Source organism: Diachasmimorpha longicaudata, chromosome 12 (genome assembly GCF_034640455.1).
Source record: "Diachasmimorpha longicaudata isolate KC_UGA_2023 chromosome 12, iyDiaLong2, whole genome shotgun sequence".
Classification (NCBI taxonomy): Eukaryota; Metazoa; Arthropoda; class Insecta; order Hymenoptera; family Braconidae; genus Diachasmimorpha; species Diachasmimorpha longicaudata.
Window position 1 is genome coordinate 3,888,950 of NC_087236.1, and position 15,836 is coordinate 3,904,785.

At 40.3% G+C, this 15,836-nt stretch overlaps 1 protein-coding gene across 1 annotated transcript in view; it reads left to right on the forward strand.

Annotated features, from left to right (window-relative positions):
- LOC135168092 (growth factor receptor-bound protein 14-like) overlaps positions 1–15,836 on the forward strand; it is a 299,386-nt gene that overhangs the window by 97,206 nt on the left and 186,344 nt on the right. The window lies entirely within an intron of this gene.

The window sequence follows — 15,836 nt, forward strand, 5'->3', positions numbered from 1 at the left end:
CGATAATTAGATCAATTAGAAGTTGATTTGAAATCTACCGAAGTCACTGAAATCATTCGTTTAGTTAAGACACATAAAACTACACTCGTTGCACATAAAAAAGGGAAAAATATTTCTGTATTTACCGAGAGAAATTATCTGAAGACAAATTTTTAGTCTAAAAAATCCCACCTCGATCGACTGTTCTCATCAAATCCGCATCGATCAATCAGAATCTCCATTGATCTGACCCAATTCCGATCGAAAATGTTCCCTAACTCCCCCAAACCTGATCCACTCATTCGATTCTTTAATGATTTTATTAAATTTTAATTGGACGTCAGGTTAATAAATGAATAAACGTTTAAGTAATAGCAATTGAATATTATATTATATTTTACTTACATGTGTTCACACTTCGAGACCAGTCGCCGAACTAACAAACGATCTCGAAGACTCGAAAACCAAATCATCGACATCATGGTTTCTTTCTTTCCATAAACAGAGATTTGTTTATATTATTTAATAAACATTCATTAGATTTTTCGTCGTAAGACCACGCAGACGGCCTCTCCAACAAATAATGACTTCATAGTATAATAAATATAAACTTATATAGGTCTATAATATGATCGTATTGTTTTTGCTCTTTTCAATGAATTTTTTAATCAGATCTTCAATTCAAATTCGATCTGAACCTGATCTGCATTTCCTTCCCACCCTCATATCGTTCAAAAATCCGAAAGGATTATCACCGAAATTAGGCAGAGGATGTGATCCTGACAGGAAACCGATGTTCCTGGGTAACCGAACACTGAGTAAATTACACCCATTTCCACCCCTCGTGCCCATCCACTGTAGCCCACTCTGTAAGAGACGGGAGCGCCAAAAGCGGTTCCGGTACGTCGGCCAGAGACAGTGGAATAGTGGCCGAGAGGTGTCTGGAGGGTCCGAAAAATTTTCAACCCAAAAATATAAAACGAGACGCTAATGCGTAACCGAGACAAACCAACAAGACTACAACGTGTAATACCATCTTTCCCCTATCCTCAATTCCACTTCATGTTTCTTCTCATCATTTTTATGGCTCTCTTTATCCATTCACTATTATTCACAATACGTCATTCTGTATTCCAGTGCAGTGTATTTTCGCCATGCATAGCATTACCACGTCCGCCACATTCATGTCATTGTTTCCGTGCATCGCTCCATGACGACCACATGTGTAACTATACCATACGGCTACTGGGGACTCTACAGACATTTATGCATTAACCTGATGACTTCATTATTCAATAGTTCTTTGTATCGTTCGAATTATTGAATTTCTCCATGAATTGTAGGATTCTAGCGCGAGGAAAATGACGATAGGGTGAGAAGGGGGAGTTTTAGGAGGTAATTTCATGAGACCTTTTTTGTAGAGAATTAAATTTGCAACAAATGATGTTATTGCAGTTTTTTCGGTAGAAGTCTTGGGTGTGTAGATAATGGTGACGGAAGGTAGAGCTTCTAACAATTTTGGGGAGAATTTTAAGAGGATAATGTGGATATTGTGGGGGGTTTCAAGTTTTTTTTTCGCGAATTTGGGAGGAAAAAGGGAAAATTTGGTTTTGAGTTTTAATGGTATTCATAATTGACACATGAAGCTTCATCTTTGTGGAAGAATTTCTCGATTTTCGCAGTAAACTTCCGCAAAAATTTACAAAACTTTATCGAAATCGGAGGATAATAGATTATGAATATTTTTGAGTCATTGAATGATGATAAAACTTGAAAATAGTCTTTTTTTGACGTCCATCTGATTGTTGATTTCCCAGACATTTCCCAGACATATCAAAAACATGAAAAATGAGAGAATGTCAGCAATAACTCCTTAAAAAACCGACTAAAAAGAATAGTCAGCTCCCAAAATATCTGATTTCTAAGTAAAGACAGACAAGCATGACTCCATTTGGATCAGACTAATTTCAGGTCACCACCTTCTGATTAGAATCTCAGTACTGTTGCCCTTATTCTCGATGAAATTTACTGAATCGACCTGATCCTGACCCTGATTTACTAAAAATCTTGATCAATTACCGATGAGAGCCGATGGAATCAGATGAAACCCGACTATCATCGGATCATTTGCTACCCCGCTCCCAGTGTCCCCGCCCAATACTCCCGAAATATCTCTAAAACCCCCTGAAACCCCCCACACTTTATCCCCAACCCCTCCCTCACTTCAAACAGCCAATAAAGCCCCCCAAAAAACTCGCCTGAAAACTGAGTTAATGAGAAAAATCTTGAGATGAGGCTGGCCAGAAGAATGAGAAATGCACAAAGCGACGAAAAGTTGGGTGAAACTGGCGGATTCGAGCCAACCCCTCCGCCCCTCCATACCCTCTCGAATGAAACAAAGACAGGAGACGAGTGGTTCCCCTCGTGCCACCAGGAGTCATCCAACTTTTTGCAAACTTCCGCCGGAGACGTGCACAGGGATAGAAAGAAGAAAGAATGGAACAGACGAGGTAAGAAGGTGCCGTCGGCAGCGGGACTAGGGGGGCGGAAGGGTGGACTGAGGGGGGCGGCTCAACGGGACAAGAGGGGAATCAAGTCAAGAGAGAAAAGGGTGGTGAGACTGAGGAAGTTACCGCCTGGTTCGGTGCGTGCCAAAAGGCAGCTTCCGCGTTTTACATACGAAGCGCGCTTCCTATTGTTTTTTGTCTGAGTTATGGCACTGGTCCACGACGCCTTGCATCATACCCTGAGGACAGCGATGAAGAAGAGGGATCCGGGGGTGAGGGGGAATGAGGTGAGGCACGACCGTGGCACATCTTGCGCAAGAACACCGTCGCAACACCAGACGCTCTGGCGTCCGAGAGGTTTTTCTAGGGTTCGTTCTTCTCACTATTTGCGAATGACGCAAGAGGGTGAGGGGATGAAGGGGGAAGGAGACTCGTTCACATATGCGAGGAGACTTCGCACTTTGACGGCGTTGGAATGCGCGGAATTTAACGCTCGTTGCTGCATTGACAGGGACGGCAAGTGCGAATGTCTGAATTTTGCACGCCTTCTGCGAATGTTTTTCGAGAATTGAAAAACGTGGGAGTGAAAATATTTGACGGAATTTAAGGGGGAAGGGTTGCGCCGGGTCTAGTCTCTCCCTTTTCTGATTGATTGTGATATCGTCTGATTCTAATTCGATTGGAATCTGGCAGGGATTGATTGATAGAGGAGGCGGTTAGCGGACACGGCATCTTTATTTCTGTTATAATCGAGGGATGAAACCCAAAAGGGATGAAAGTGAAAGGGACTTTGGCAGATTCCGACCTTCAACACCCGGGCGCCTCCTGGCGGACGCGAAATGAACTTTATAATATAACGAGGCTTCGGGTATTTCGTGTCTTCAAACCATTCAAAATGGCGCCCCACCTCCACGACTCACAATCCACAAAAGATCATGAAAATATACTGAATTTTGGGTATTCCCTTATGGAGCATTGGGGTGTCATAATCATGGAAACCAAGCCATTCAAAATGGCAGCTCGCTGAGTCCTGAATCCCATTAGATGTTTTTGACAATAATCCGTCTTTCGTGGATTTGGCAAAGGGAGTGTTGAGGGTCAGTTTTCATTGCTCCGAGGTCCTACACATCTGGGCGTATGCCATGGACTATCTCCCGAGGTTTCCCATAGGTGCGAGGTCGGTATTTTGAAATGGTGCCATCGTAGCGAGGACATCTTCAATCTACTGGCAGATCTGGATTTTTCCAAGACGAAAGAGACCCTACAAGGGTTTCGTGGATTTCTCCGGAAACCATAACCTTAAAAGGTTGTTTTCATAAACAATTCTGGTACCTCCCAGATCATTCCCTCCCATCAAAAGTCGATACGTCTAGTCCCAATCCCTTCAGGCCCATTAAGCATCTTCTGACCGGGATCAAATGACCCCCTCGAATCCGGCGAATCAATTAATCAGATTAAATTCTGTCGAAAAATGTCGTAATACAATTCGCCAGAATCCCATCCAATGCTTTCATCCCTTTTTAATTCCCTCTCACGTCTATTGTGATGCGGTTTTAATCTGAATCTACATTCGGAAGAATCTTCCAAAGACTTCCGAATGACATTCAAAAAACCCACATTTTTCAACGCTCGATAACTTCTTGAGTGAATGCTGCGTAGACACCGGGCCAACCAACGCTATTTGAGTACAGGGATGAGGAGATAATAGACAGCTATGCCAAGCGGTCATGTTCCACTGTTCCTCCAGTTACATAATTCAGGTTTATTCCTAAGCACACGGAGACACCGGAGTTTAACAGCATTGTGGGAGTGTATATAAGGTTTTTGGGTGGATTGCGGAGAACTCCGGGGAATCCCCTCGGGACGACAAGACTGAGGAACGAGAATTATTTCACTCGGTTTTAGACGACGTTCCCAGACACTCTGGCATTCCCCTTTAAGTGGTGGGATGATCATTCATACGAGATTAACATTTGTTTTATCAAGCATTGAGACAATTTAGGCATTTTCAAGACCTCTGACAAATGGCGTCCAACCAAATCAATCATCCTGCCCCGGAATTCGTCCCAAATTCCTTTCCTTCTTTCCTTTTTCCGTTCTCCTCGTTCCACAATTTGTCTCCGCGTAATTTTACAAATTTTCCAAGTCCTTTGGACGTCTGAGTGCAACTCGATATCAATAACTTTATTCATAGCTTCTGTTCAATTACATCGTCATGAAACTCAATGAAATTCCACTTCATCCGCTCCGGTATCCCCAGGACACCTGGGGCCACCCCCCACCCTACACTATACTACACTGATAACAGACAAGCATTCCACTTAATAACAACAAATCCCTAACAAGACGCACGAGTGCTGATATACCGGGGAAAATTTCAACTTCTCATTTAAATAAGCCTTATCACTCTCTCACTCGATACGGAATAAGGGTGTATATAACGAGCATGCGTGCGCATAAGTTTGATAATCTCAACCGGTTTCAGCACATCGTGAATCTTGATACAGGATTATGGTAATTCGAGTTGGCACTGATAATGCGTTAATAGGATAGCGATGAGAAATATATCTAATTTCGCATTGTATTTCCACCGCGGAATTTATCGATTTTCAGGCATTTCGCCTCTCACTCGGCCATTTTTTATTGCTTTTTTGAATAATAAGAGACGTGTCGAATATTTTTCGTCCCCGTTTTATGGTAATTACTCAGAAATTCTCAGGATAAAGCCCGATAGAGGAGTTGACGTCGTCCGTGATAGTCCGGAGCAGGATTCGAACCCGGGACCTTCGGATTATGGACCGAATGCTCACGTATGAGATGGGAAATTAATGTAGCGTTTCAGAGCTTGTGACGTCACAGGAAATTATTGGAGAAGATTAAGAATTAGGTGAAAACAGATCTAAGATTATTCTCGATATGATTTTACAAGAAAATTTTAATAAAAAATAGATAGTCCAGACCGGGATTCGAACCCGGGACCTTTCGATTGTACATCGGGTACTCACATCGAAGACAATAAACTAATTTCAGATCTTGTGACGTCACAAGACGTTGTTGGAGAAGATTAAAAATTGGGTAGAAAGGGAATTAAAATTGTTCTCGATATGATTTTACAAGAAAATTTTAATAAAAAATGCATAGTCCAGACCGGGATTTGAACCCGGGGCCTTTCGATTGTACATCGGGTACTCACATCGAAGACAATAAACTAATTTCAGATCTTGTGACGTCACAAGAAGTTGTTGGAGAAGATTAAAAATTAAGTAGGAAGGGAACTCAGATCGTTCTCGATATAATTTTACAAGAAAAATTTTACTAAAAAATGGATAGTCCAGACCGGGATTTGAACCCGGGGCCTTCCGATTGTACATCGGGTACTCACATCGAAGACAATAAACTAATATCAGATCTTGTGACGTCACAAGAAATTGTTGAAGAAGATTAAGAATTAAGTAGGAAGCGAATTAAAATTGTTCTCGATATGATTTTACAAGAAAATTTTAATAAAAAATGGATAGTCCCGAGCGGGATTTGAACCCGGGGCCTTTCGATTGTGCATCAGATTCTCTCCCATCTGAACTCAGATAATTCCACAATTGCCGTAGATTGAGGATTCATTTAACATAAAAATGTTCTCAGCATAATGTTAACTGCTAATAAATTCAAATCACCCGGAAAAGTTAATCACACCGAAGACACAACTCACGCCAACATTTAACCCGAGTTTATCTCCTGAATCAACGCATTCGGAGCGCGTCTCACGCACACAACATTCATACAACGACGGAATAAAAAAAAAATAAAGAAACCATTCATTCCATGGAGAAAATCACTCGCACGGTGGTGAATTTATCGTGCGAGGGAACATAAATATAAGGGAATGGGTGAAAAATATGACTCCATGGTTTCCACTGGCGTGGTAAGCGAGAAAGAGAGACAGAAATCTCGTACAATGCATCATGTTAAATGTGTATGGGCGTAACACTGAACAACCTCGCTATGAGTGAACTCTCGCATTCAGCGGATAACCAAGTTTCAATTGATTTAAATCTGCCAGCGTGAAGTTTTAAATAAACTGTGCATTTCTCGGTTGAGATCTTGATGAGATCGAGGATTATTACTATTTTTGTTTCAGGATTTTCCAGAATTTGAAGATTTTTTATTTCGTTGACATCGCACGTAGAAACATTATTATATACTGAAGATTATTGTGTGCTGTGAGGAGCCGGAAATCTTCCGGAGAATCATCAGAAGATCCAAGAAGATGACATTTATTTCTGAAGATCTTCTCAAATTAACTTTGAAAAATATTCTCGAAAAGGTCTCGACGAACATATTCACAAGAAAAAAAATTCTTCTGAAGATCAGGGAGAGCTTCCGAAGATCTTTGACGACTCTTCTGCAGATTTTTTGAAAGATGTTGGACAGACAGAGTTTTTTCTGTGGGAAGAGTGCTTGGTTGATGTGGAAATTGTTAGTGGATAACGACATCGGTTCATTGAATATAAATACAACTAAACAAAGATGTTAATTTAATTAGAAAATCAACAAATGCAATAAAAATAGTTGGAAATTATTTCTGATATTTAAGGCCCAAAAAATACAGCGAATTATCGAATGGATTCAGAAAATTTACATGACTCGTTCCATCGCTGATTGTTATGGACTCATCTATTTGCTGTGTCACTTGTAAAATGCAACAGAAATATTCGATTATGTCCGCCATCTTCGATTAATCGATCACCGAAGTCACGTCTTTTTTATACAGACACTAGTTCCATTGACGACCGCTATGCAATCATTTGTCTGCTCCATCACTTCCAAAATTACCCAAAATATTCGATTAATCGATAATCTCCGCCATTTTCGATTAATCGATTCCAGAAGTCGGGTCTCCACAAAAACTAGTTCCTGCGTCGACCACTGTGTGGCCGCCGATTTCCCGCCAAAACACGACCATCTATCGATTACGTCCGCCATATTCGATTAATCGATATCAAATCCCACGACTTTTTTACAAAAAATTATAAACAATATCGTGATCTTCATTGACCACATCCTTCCGTCTACTCTCCAAACTTCTTTAACATTAACACTTGTCTCCTAATAAAGTATAAACCGATGCTAATCAGTACATAATGAACATCTCGAAACAATTCATTTTTTACCGAATCCCCCCTCCCAGTCGATGATTCCGATAGTTAATCAGAGCGAGGCTACCCACGTTGCGTAGAGTTCTCCATAATACGAAGAGAAAAAAAAATCTGAAATAAACGAGTAGATAAAACATTAGCAATGGTCGTGAGTGTTACGTGTTGCGAGGGACTTGAACGTGTTTTATCTCTATCGAACTGGTGAAGACGATGATCGACAAACACGCTCAGTGGATCACGGAATTATGCGTCGTGGAGAATTAAGTTCCATCACGTGTGTACTTTCGGCACGGTATATGCTTTCCCCGGGACTAGTATCGAGTTCCAGGGTAGTACCGTTTTCCTCCATGCGGCGAACGATTTGCTGGGCATTCGTGGAGGAGGTAATTTGACGAGTGGAACTGACACGCTATGCTACTTACTATTCTGATGACTTGCACTATCCTTATGCACTAGTGGCGATTGATTATCCCGGGTGGGGAGGAGCTATCGTGATGGGATTAGTGAGCATTTGATAACGGCTGTCGTGAATGTGCGAGAACCAGATGAGATGAGAGACGGACGGTTATCTGTCATCTGGCAGATAAATTGATGTGTGGATGATCTTCCAGAAATCTTGAGAAGAATCTTCGGAAGATATCTGGGAGTGAAGTTGTGGGGGAAAATTATTATCTTGTGAAGATCCTTCAGAAATTTTTAAATGAATGATTTGAAGATCGGACTCGGAAGATCTCCGGACGTCAACAGATGTGGGAAAATTAATATCTGGTGAAGATCCTGCAGAAATCTTCAAGAGAATTATTGAAAGATCTTCGGAAGGCGCCGTTCGGGCGTCAACCTGAGTGAGAGAATCATTCTCTACTGAAGATCGGTTGGAAATCTTCACAAGAGTCATTGGAATATCTTGGGAAGATCGTCAGACGTTCAGAGATGCGAAAAAAATATTATCTGCTGAAGATCATTTAGCGATCTTCAAAGGAATTGTCGAAGGATCTCCGGAAGACCTCGTCCGAGCGTCAACTCGTGGGAGAGAATAATTCTCTACTGAAGATCCGTCAGAAATTTTCATAAGAATCATTGGAAGATCTCCGAGCGTCAACAGATGTGGAAAAACTATCATCCACTGAAGATCCTTCAGAAATCTTCAAAGGAATTGTCGAAGGATCTTCGGAAGACCTCGTCCGAGGGTCAACCTTCGTGAGAGAATCATCTTCTACTGAAGATCCTTTAAAAATCTTCTCAACAATTATCGAATGATCTTCGGGAGATCTCCGGACTCAACAGATACGGAAAAATTATTATCTACTGAAGATCCCTCAGAAATCTTCAAGGCTATCATCGAGAGATCTTCGAAGGATCTGCCTAATAACCCGAACGTCTTCAGGAAAAATATTTTCTTCCAAACAATCTTGTCAGCTCAACAAAGAGATCTCTCGAAGGTCTTTCGATGATTCTGTTGAAGAATTCTGGAAGATCTTCAGCAGATAGTAATGTTTCCACGCGGGCAATTGTTAATCTCGCTCTCATGAAAACTACAGCTCAAAAGCTTATGAAAGATTTACAATGTTCTTATCAATACGGTAATCATAAACCAGTAATCACGTACCTCAAATGAATTAAATTTACTCAAATAGTTACCGCAAAATGGTGGAATCACGAAATGATCTTTAGGAGGCTTTTAGGGTAGTTCATGAGCAAACGTTTTGTGAATCTGTGCAATAGAATCACGTGAATATGGGCACCTGCAGTGTTGAATTACCAGTGTTCGGTACACGCGAAACAATTAAGATAGGGTATCTCGTCCTACCGGGCAGTTCTCGGGTTACGGGGTAACTTTGGAGTGGCGAGTTGAATCGATTCATAGATATAATTTACTCTCGAATGAGATAAAGAATATTTCCCTCAGATGATTCCTCTTTGGATCGAAGAACGCAGCCTTGAAAATCCATACTACCAAAGCACAAAATGCGGTTTTCTCGATTTATCGAATTTTTCGATTCGAGAATCGTTTTTTTTTTAACGATTTATTACAATCATAAATGTTTATGCATATCACCAAAATAGACAATGTAATTTTCTCAATTAATCAAACTTCCAGATTCGACAATCGATTGTTTTTAGTCGATTTATCGAAATAATCGATGTTGATGTGCGCTGGATTCGGTCGAACCTAGAAAGTGTTTAAAGTTTAAAAAGTACATGCATTTGTGTTTCGAATTGAATCGATAATATCGACATTCCGTGACACCCATTCCTCATTGGTTGACATTTATGGCGCGAAATTCAAATTGCTGGGAACTGAGGGCGCGAGGTGGCGCGTCGGTCGTGTTCTAGTTCTATATAAAGAGCAACACAGGTCATTAATCGAGCATGGCGGCGTCACAGAGATAATCGATTATGTCATAGTTATAATCGATAATCGAAATGTGGAAACATGAGGCATTTTTATCATTCAACGTAGAGGTAACAGAGACATCATCGCTACTAATTAAAAAAAAGAGATTTACATCACGCACTGAAAGCAAATTTTTGTATTGTCAAAAGAATTTTGCGTCATCGAACCATCATATGATCACTAATTTTCAAATGTACGTAATTTTACAGCCCATAGAGAGAAAAATTTAGAAATCATTCTCGACACGGATCGAAAAATACCATAAAAATTCCCTTATTATTTCCCAATCCCCAATTGCATATTAATTTCTTTAAACTCAAAATAACTCAAAATTTCCATTTTTCCGCTACTTGAATATTAAAAATATCCCACAAATTCACTTCCAAAATTACCATCGCCATCACTCTTCCAAAGCCCAATCGCTTCTCTCCGAATTTTCAACATTTTCTCTCCACTGAATAACCATCAACTAAAATAATCCATCTGATCATTAAATATTTACCTCGAAAGCGATTGAAAAAAAATAAAACCAATGAAATTTTATGCGATTGGATCGACGTTATAAGATTTTAAAACTTCGAACTGAATTCCATCTACTTCCTCTTTACCAGAAGGGTTTCCCCATAAAACCGTAAAAGTTTGATTTTTTTCCCCTCTCCCCCTACCGCCCCTCCCACTCTTTTATGTTCTACTCAATACGATGAAAGTCAGTGTGGCCTTCGACCTAGGAAAAACGTATCTCACCAGTGGCCTTCCCTAGATGCTGGCAGCCAGCCAGTAGAACAGGTGCAATCACCTCGATGGGAAGAGTGAGGTGAGGGCCGCCGAGGGGGGTATAGGGGGGAGGGGTGGGTGGAGGAGCAGGAGGAGGAGTAAAAACTGTGGAGATTATAGAAAACCTGCGAGCGTGGCACATCGGCTCTTCCTTACTACGGAAATTCACCTTCCTCATAACGTCTGCAAAAATTTGCCTCCAATTTCACAAGTACGAGAGAGACTGTACGTGCGTGCGCAACCGAAGCGGTCCTTAAGGTAGCGCTGCCCTTTGAGGAAATATCGAAAATTATTGTTGCATAACTGTAGGATTTTTAGGAAATTTTTAGGTGATGTTTGGAATCGCAATTTTTTCGGAAATTTCAGTCGTTTTTGTTTGTCAAAATGTTGATTGGCCAAAGCCTAACATCCAAAGATTAAAATCTGAATTTTGAATCATTTGACATAAATAAAATCGAGGAATTTGTCGAAACTTAGTACGAGATAATTCACCCTTAAGAAAACCAGTTCTGCTATTTATTTGGACAAAAGAAGTATTTTAAAAACTATTAATACTTGCCAAATTTAATTTAGCCACTACTAATTATGTAGAACTTTTTTTTTTACTTCTCTAGCAATTAGTTGCAAAATTGCCAACTAAGAATATTCAAAAACAGCGTATCCGGTCGGTAAAGTACCGACCTCAGGGTACCCCTATTTTAATATGTACGGAGGGAGTTGCAAAGTTTGCTTTCCTCGAGATTCTTGGAGATATGCGGTGAATGTAGGGATGTTTACATAATCTATTACCCTCTGTCAACATCCTTTTCGCCACTTAATGCAGAATGAAATTAAGTCGGAAGGGGGTTAGTTTTCGGCGAATGCACATCACATTTTACCCGGAAAATCCTCAGTCAAATATTTCGATCTCAGACGTCCGGCGGACGATGACTGATATGTTCTGGCGGTACATTATTTGAAGAAAAACGACATTTTCTGGTGGGTCGACTATTAATTATCAGGACAGGGGTTTCCCGGTCATCGGGCGGATCTTCAGAAGATCTTTCTATGATTCCTCTGAAGATTTCTGAAAGATCTTCGACCGAAAGAATTTTTTCGACGCACATTTGCAAACGTTTTTGTATTGCAGCGACAGGAAATTTTCTGGTTAATATTAAACCGTAAATTAAGGGATTTAGGGTTGAGGTAATATTTTAAGGGAAATACGCGTAACAAAACAATTTACCCATCGAGAATTTAATTCCGTTGCTCTTGGCGAGTCTGCCCATGCTGAAGGGCTGAGGCGAGAAGACCCCGAATTTCCGCCCCTAAATGTGTCGCAAATTCTGAGTGGGAGTAGGCGCGGGGCCCAGGGTGATACCCGAAGGGCATCAAGGGAAGTCAGTGGGGAATAGACTATGGAGTTATAAATGTTCTTTGTCTGCCTGGCTCGCTGTCAATGCCTCTTACCTTCTTGCATCCCTTTCCCTGCGGTGCCATGGGACTAAGTTTTATCTCCAAATGTACTGCATTTACCCAGGGGTGAAGGGAAACCATGGAAAAACCCTATCGTACGTACGGTCGGTAGTGCAGACTCCCAGTGTACCCTCAGTTCTGTCACGCTGACTAGAAGGGTATCTTTCTGTCACGCTGACTACAAGGGTACCCTTCTGTCACGCTGACTACAAGGGTACCTTTCTGTCACGCTGACTAGAACGGTACCTTTCTGTCACACTGACTAGAAGGGCAGACTAAGCCTCCGCCCTCGTGTTTTCCGCGCATAATTTTTTTTTTAAACAAGCGCGCAGTGTTCCCAAGCGGTCACCCATCCAAGTACTAACCCAACGAATCGTTGCTTAGCCTCGATGTCCGCCCGAGCAACACCCCACTCGCTCAACCATCACAGTCGGTTCTAATGTACCTTCAGTCATTCAAAATACTTAAATATATCGTACCTTTATCTGAGTTTGATGTATTTTATTATTCCCTGCTAGTTCCATGGCAATGTTATTTTATCCCTACGGTACAACAAAGTTGAGCTCCTCTCAAGCCATTCCAATCACGTCTTTACATTCATTTTCCAAAACTTATGGATCCATTCGACCTCGAGATTCTCCATCCTTTTTTGAAACGTCTTTTTCACGATGTAGCTCCTCTCACGAAGGCCGACAAAACCCTGGAGTTACTCACAAATAGCATGCAATCAGCTAAAAGCATATTTCACTTCTCACGTTTTGTACAATTGAAAAGGCAACGCGAAGAAGTATATTTCACTGGATTGAACAAAAATTATGAGTTACAGGCCTGCACTCGTGTTACTTCTCTCCATTTGAATAATATTTTTTTATCAAATATTTTAAGCTTGAAAATTGTGATTCATAATTTTTTTCCAAATTTATACGAGTGATCTGATATTTTTATTCGACGTTGCATTCGCAATTCTTCGGAAGATGATGTAACGTACCGTTGAAATTCTATTTCAAGCAATTTTTTTTTTATTCTTTTCTTAGAAAAGTATTATTCTCTGGAATCAGGCCAACGATCAGGTGCAGTCACCTCACTCCTCAGCGTCACACAAGTTGAGTTTCCATATAAAACTCGGGTTTTTTGTATCCTTTGCGTGTGTTACGTCTGCTGACTTATCGTATTTTTATTATTATAGAGTTTTATTTTTATGGAGTTGTATTTCTGCAACTTATGTTCTCTTAAATAACTTAATTGATTGGACTTATTGACAGAGGGTGATTGGGCTTTGAGGACTTCAGTCTGGGAGGAGAAGGTTTGGCGGAAGAAGAGGGGGGGGGGGACTATTTTAGGGGATAGGGAGTACTATATTGACTTCGAAAAATAGTATTTTTTAGATTTGGAATTATATCTTTGTCGTGGAGTAAAAATTGGACATGTAATTCGCAATTTCATTGGAAGAACTTTTTCTGAAAGATGAAATGTCTTCAGGACTTGAATCAAAGCGCGGAATCCGCGTTCAAGTCATGGACTAGCTGATTTAAGTTGAGCTGATCTTTAATTCTGAATTCGATGTTCTATTCTTTGTTTTCAGTTGAAGTTAAAATAAGATGCGAAGAAATTTGGTTTTCGGTTCGAGTCAAGTCCCTTCGACTTGAATCAAGCGTCAGTTGGACTTGAATCAAGTTCTGAGCTATGCAAATCAAGTTTGCAAGTTTCAAGTTAAATGGCATTGAAACTCACCAGAAATCTATGAACTCATTGCAGTCCTGAACTCATTGGACTGAACATTCGGATCAGGTTCCCTGAGTTAAGATCAGAAATTGATTCGAACGTGTCAAGCTGCATCTGATGAGGTCTTCAAAAATCTTCAAGTCTCGTCAAGTCATGAAGACTTTCAAGTCTTTCCATATCATTTTTCACATTTTCTCAACGAAGCTCAAGCGTCACATGATCTCGATCCGTTTTCAATTTTTGGAAAATCTTCAAGTCTTTTCAAGTCACGAAAATTCTAAGTCTTTCACATTTCTTCAGCATCAAATCTCAGATGAAAACGTTCAATTCTCTTCTTTAAAACTATCATATCGTTCGTATAATTGTCCACAAAACTTAAACTTCATATTTTCCACTTTTCTTTCTTCAAAAAACAACTAAATCATCTCCACAGTTATAACAATAATTATAACCCAATTTTTTTTTTACTAAAAGCAATGAAGTTATCCCAATTCCCTCAAGTTTCAACTAATTAACAATCGATGACACTAAATAGTCAAATTTTTTTTTTTCGAGATCGATCGCACCCTTTTATTTATCTTTAGTCCTTAATGTATTTTACTTTGACCCTCTAGCTGGATGTTCTGTATATACACAGCTGGAAAATAGGGTTTAAAAGGCGATAACAATAAATAAGAGAAGATCGTAATTCTCAGCGTGGTCGGGGTCACCCCGAGATTCATAGTTCCGGTGCACCTTTTGCAAGCGAGCCAAAAATCCCTCCTCCTCGTCCTCTTCCCTCCCCCCCGCCCCCTGTACACACTATCACGGAGTGTACTCACATGCCAGAATCCTCTTCCCCGGTCTCTTCGTTTATTTTATTTTATGTTTTTTTTTCTCTACTGTCTACCTGCACTCGTATTTATGCGTTTTATACTGGACGAACGCGAGTGTCGATTCAATTTCATGGAATATCGAAGGGCTACTCGCGGTATGATTGAGCGATGCCATAACTTCGAGGTGAAGTCTAGCTCATGTGAAGAGAGTGTCAGAGTTGTTGTTGTATTTAAGGGGGAGGGTGGTATGTTGTTATGAGAATGACAGTGAGTTGAGGTGGGGAGAGATGATGATTCTAGGGGAGTTCAGGTCAGGAACCCTGAGCTAGGATCAGGATTGATCGGATTCGTCGACAGGTTTCATGTGATTAGATGGTCTGTCATCAGTGATTAATCAGGTTTTGATCCAGTGAATTTGATCGATAATAATAACAGTAGTAGTGAGGAGATCCTGATCAGAATGTGTTGTGGACATGATCTCAGTGGAGATCAGGACAGAAGTCAGAAATAGTTGTGATTCAGATTTGGTGATGCTCATGTGAGTTTGCTCAAACGTCAGATATTCTGAAAGTGTTATGATTTAAACCTGATCAGACTCAGCTGACTAGACTTTTCAGAGGATTTATTTTGGAATTGACATGACAACGAGTGGTATGACATCGTCACAGTTTCTATTCAATTTAATTAATTTTTTATTTAATAAGTAGTTGACTTATTACGATAAAATTGGTTTATGAAATTGTTTGAAATCCAAAAAAACTTCTTTGTAAAAATATTTGCATTGATAATCCCTTTTTCCCTTTACTCTAATCATCTGATTCTGATTTGATTCGAACCTGACCTGGGATTGATTCATGATCAGTCGTTCATCCAACCTGAACCAACTGATTCCATCAAATCGGGATCACAATTGATCAGGACTTGATCCAATGATTCGATCACTTTTTATCATAGTCATAGGTCACAAATCATATGTTTGGAAATTTCGTAATTAAATCCTGTTTAACAGTCGCAAATCCTGCGCTCGGATTGGCTC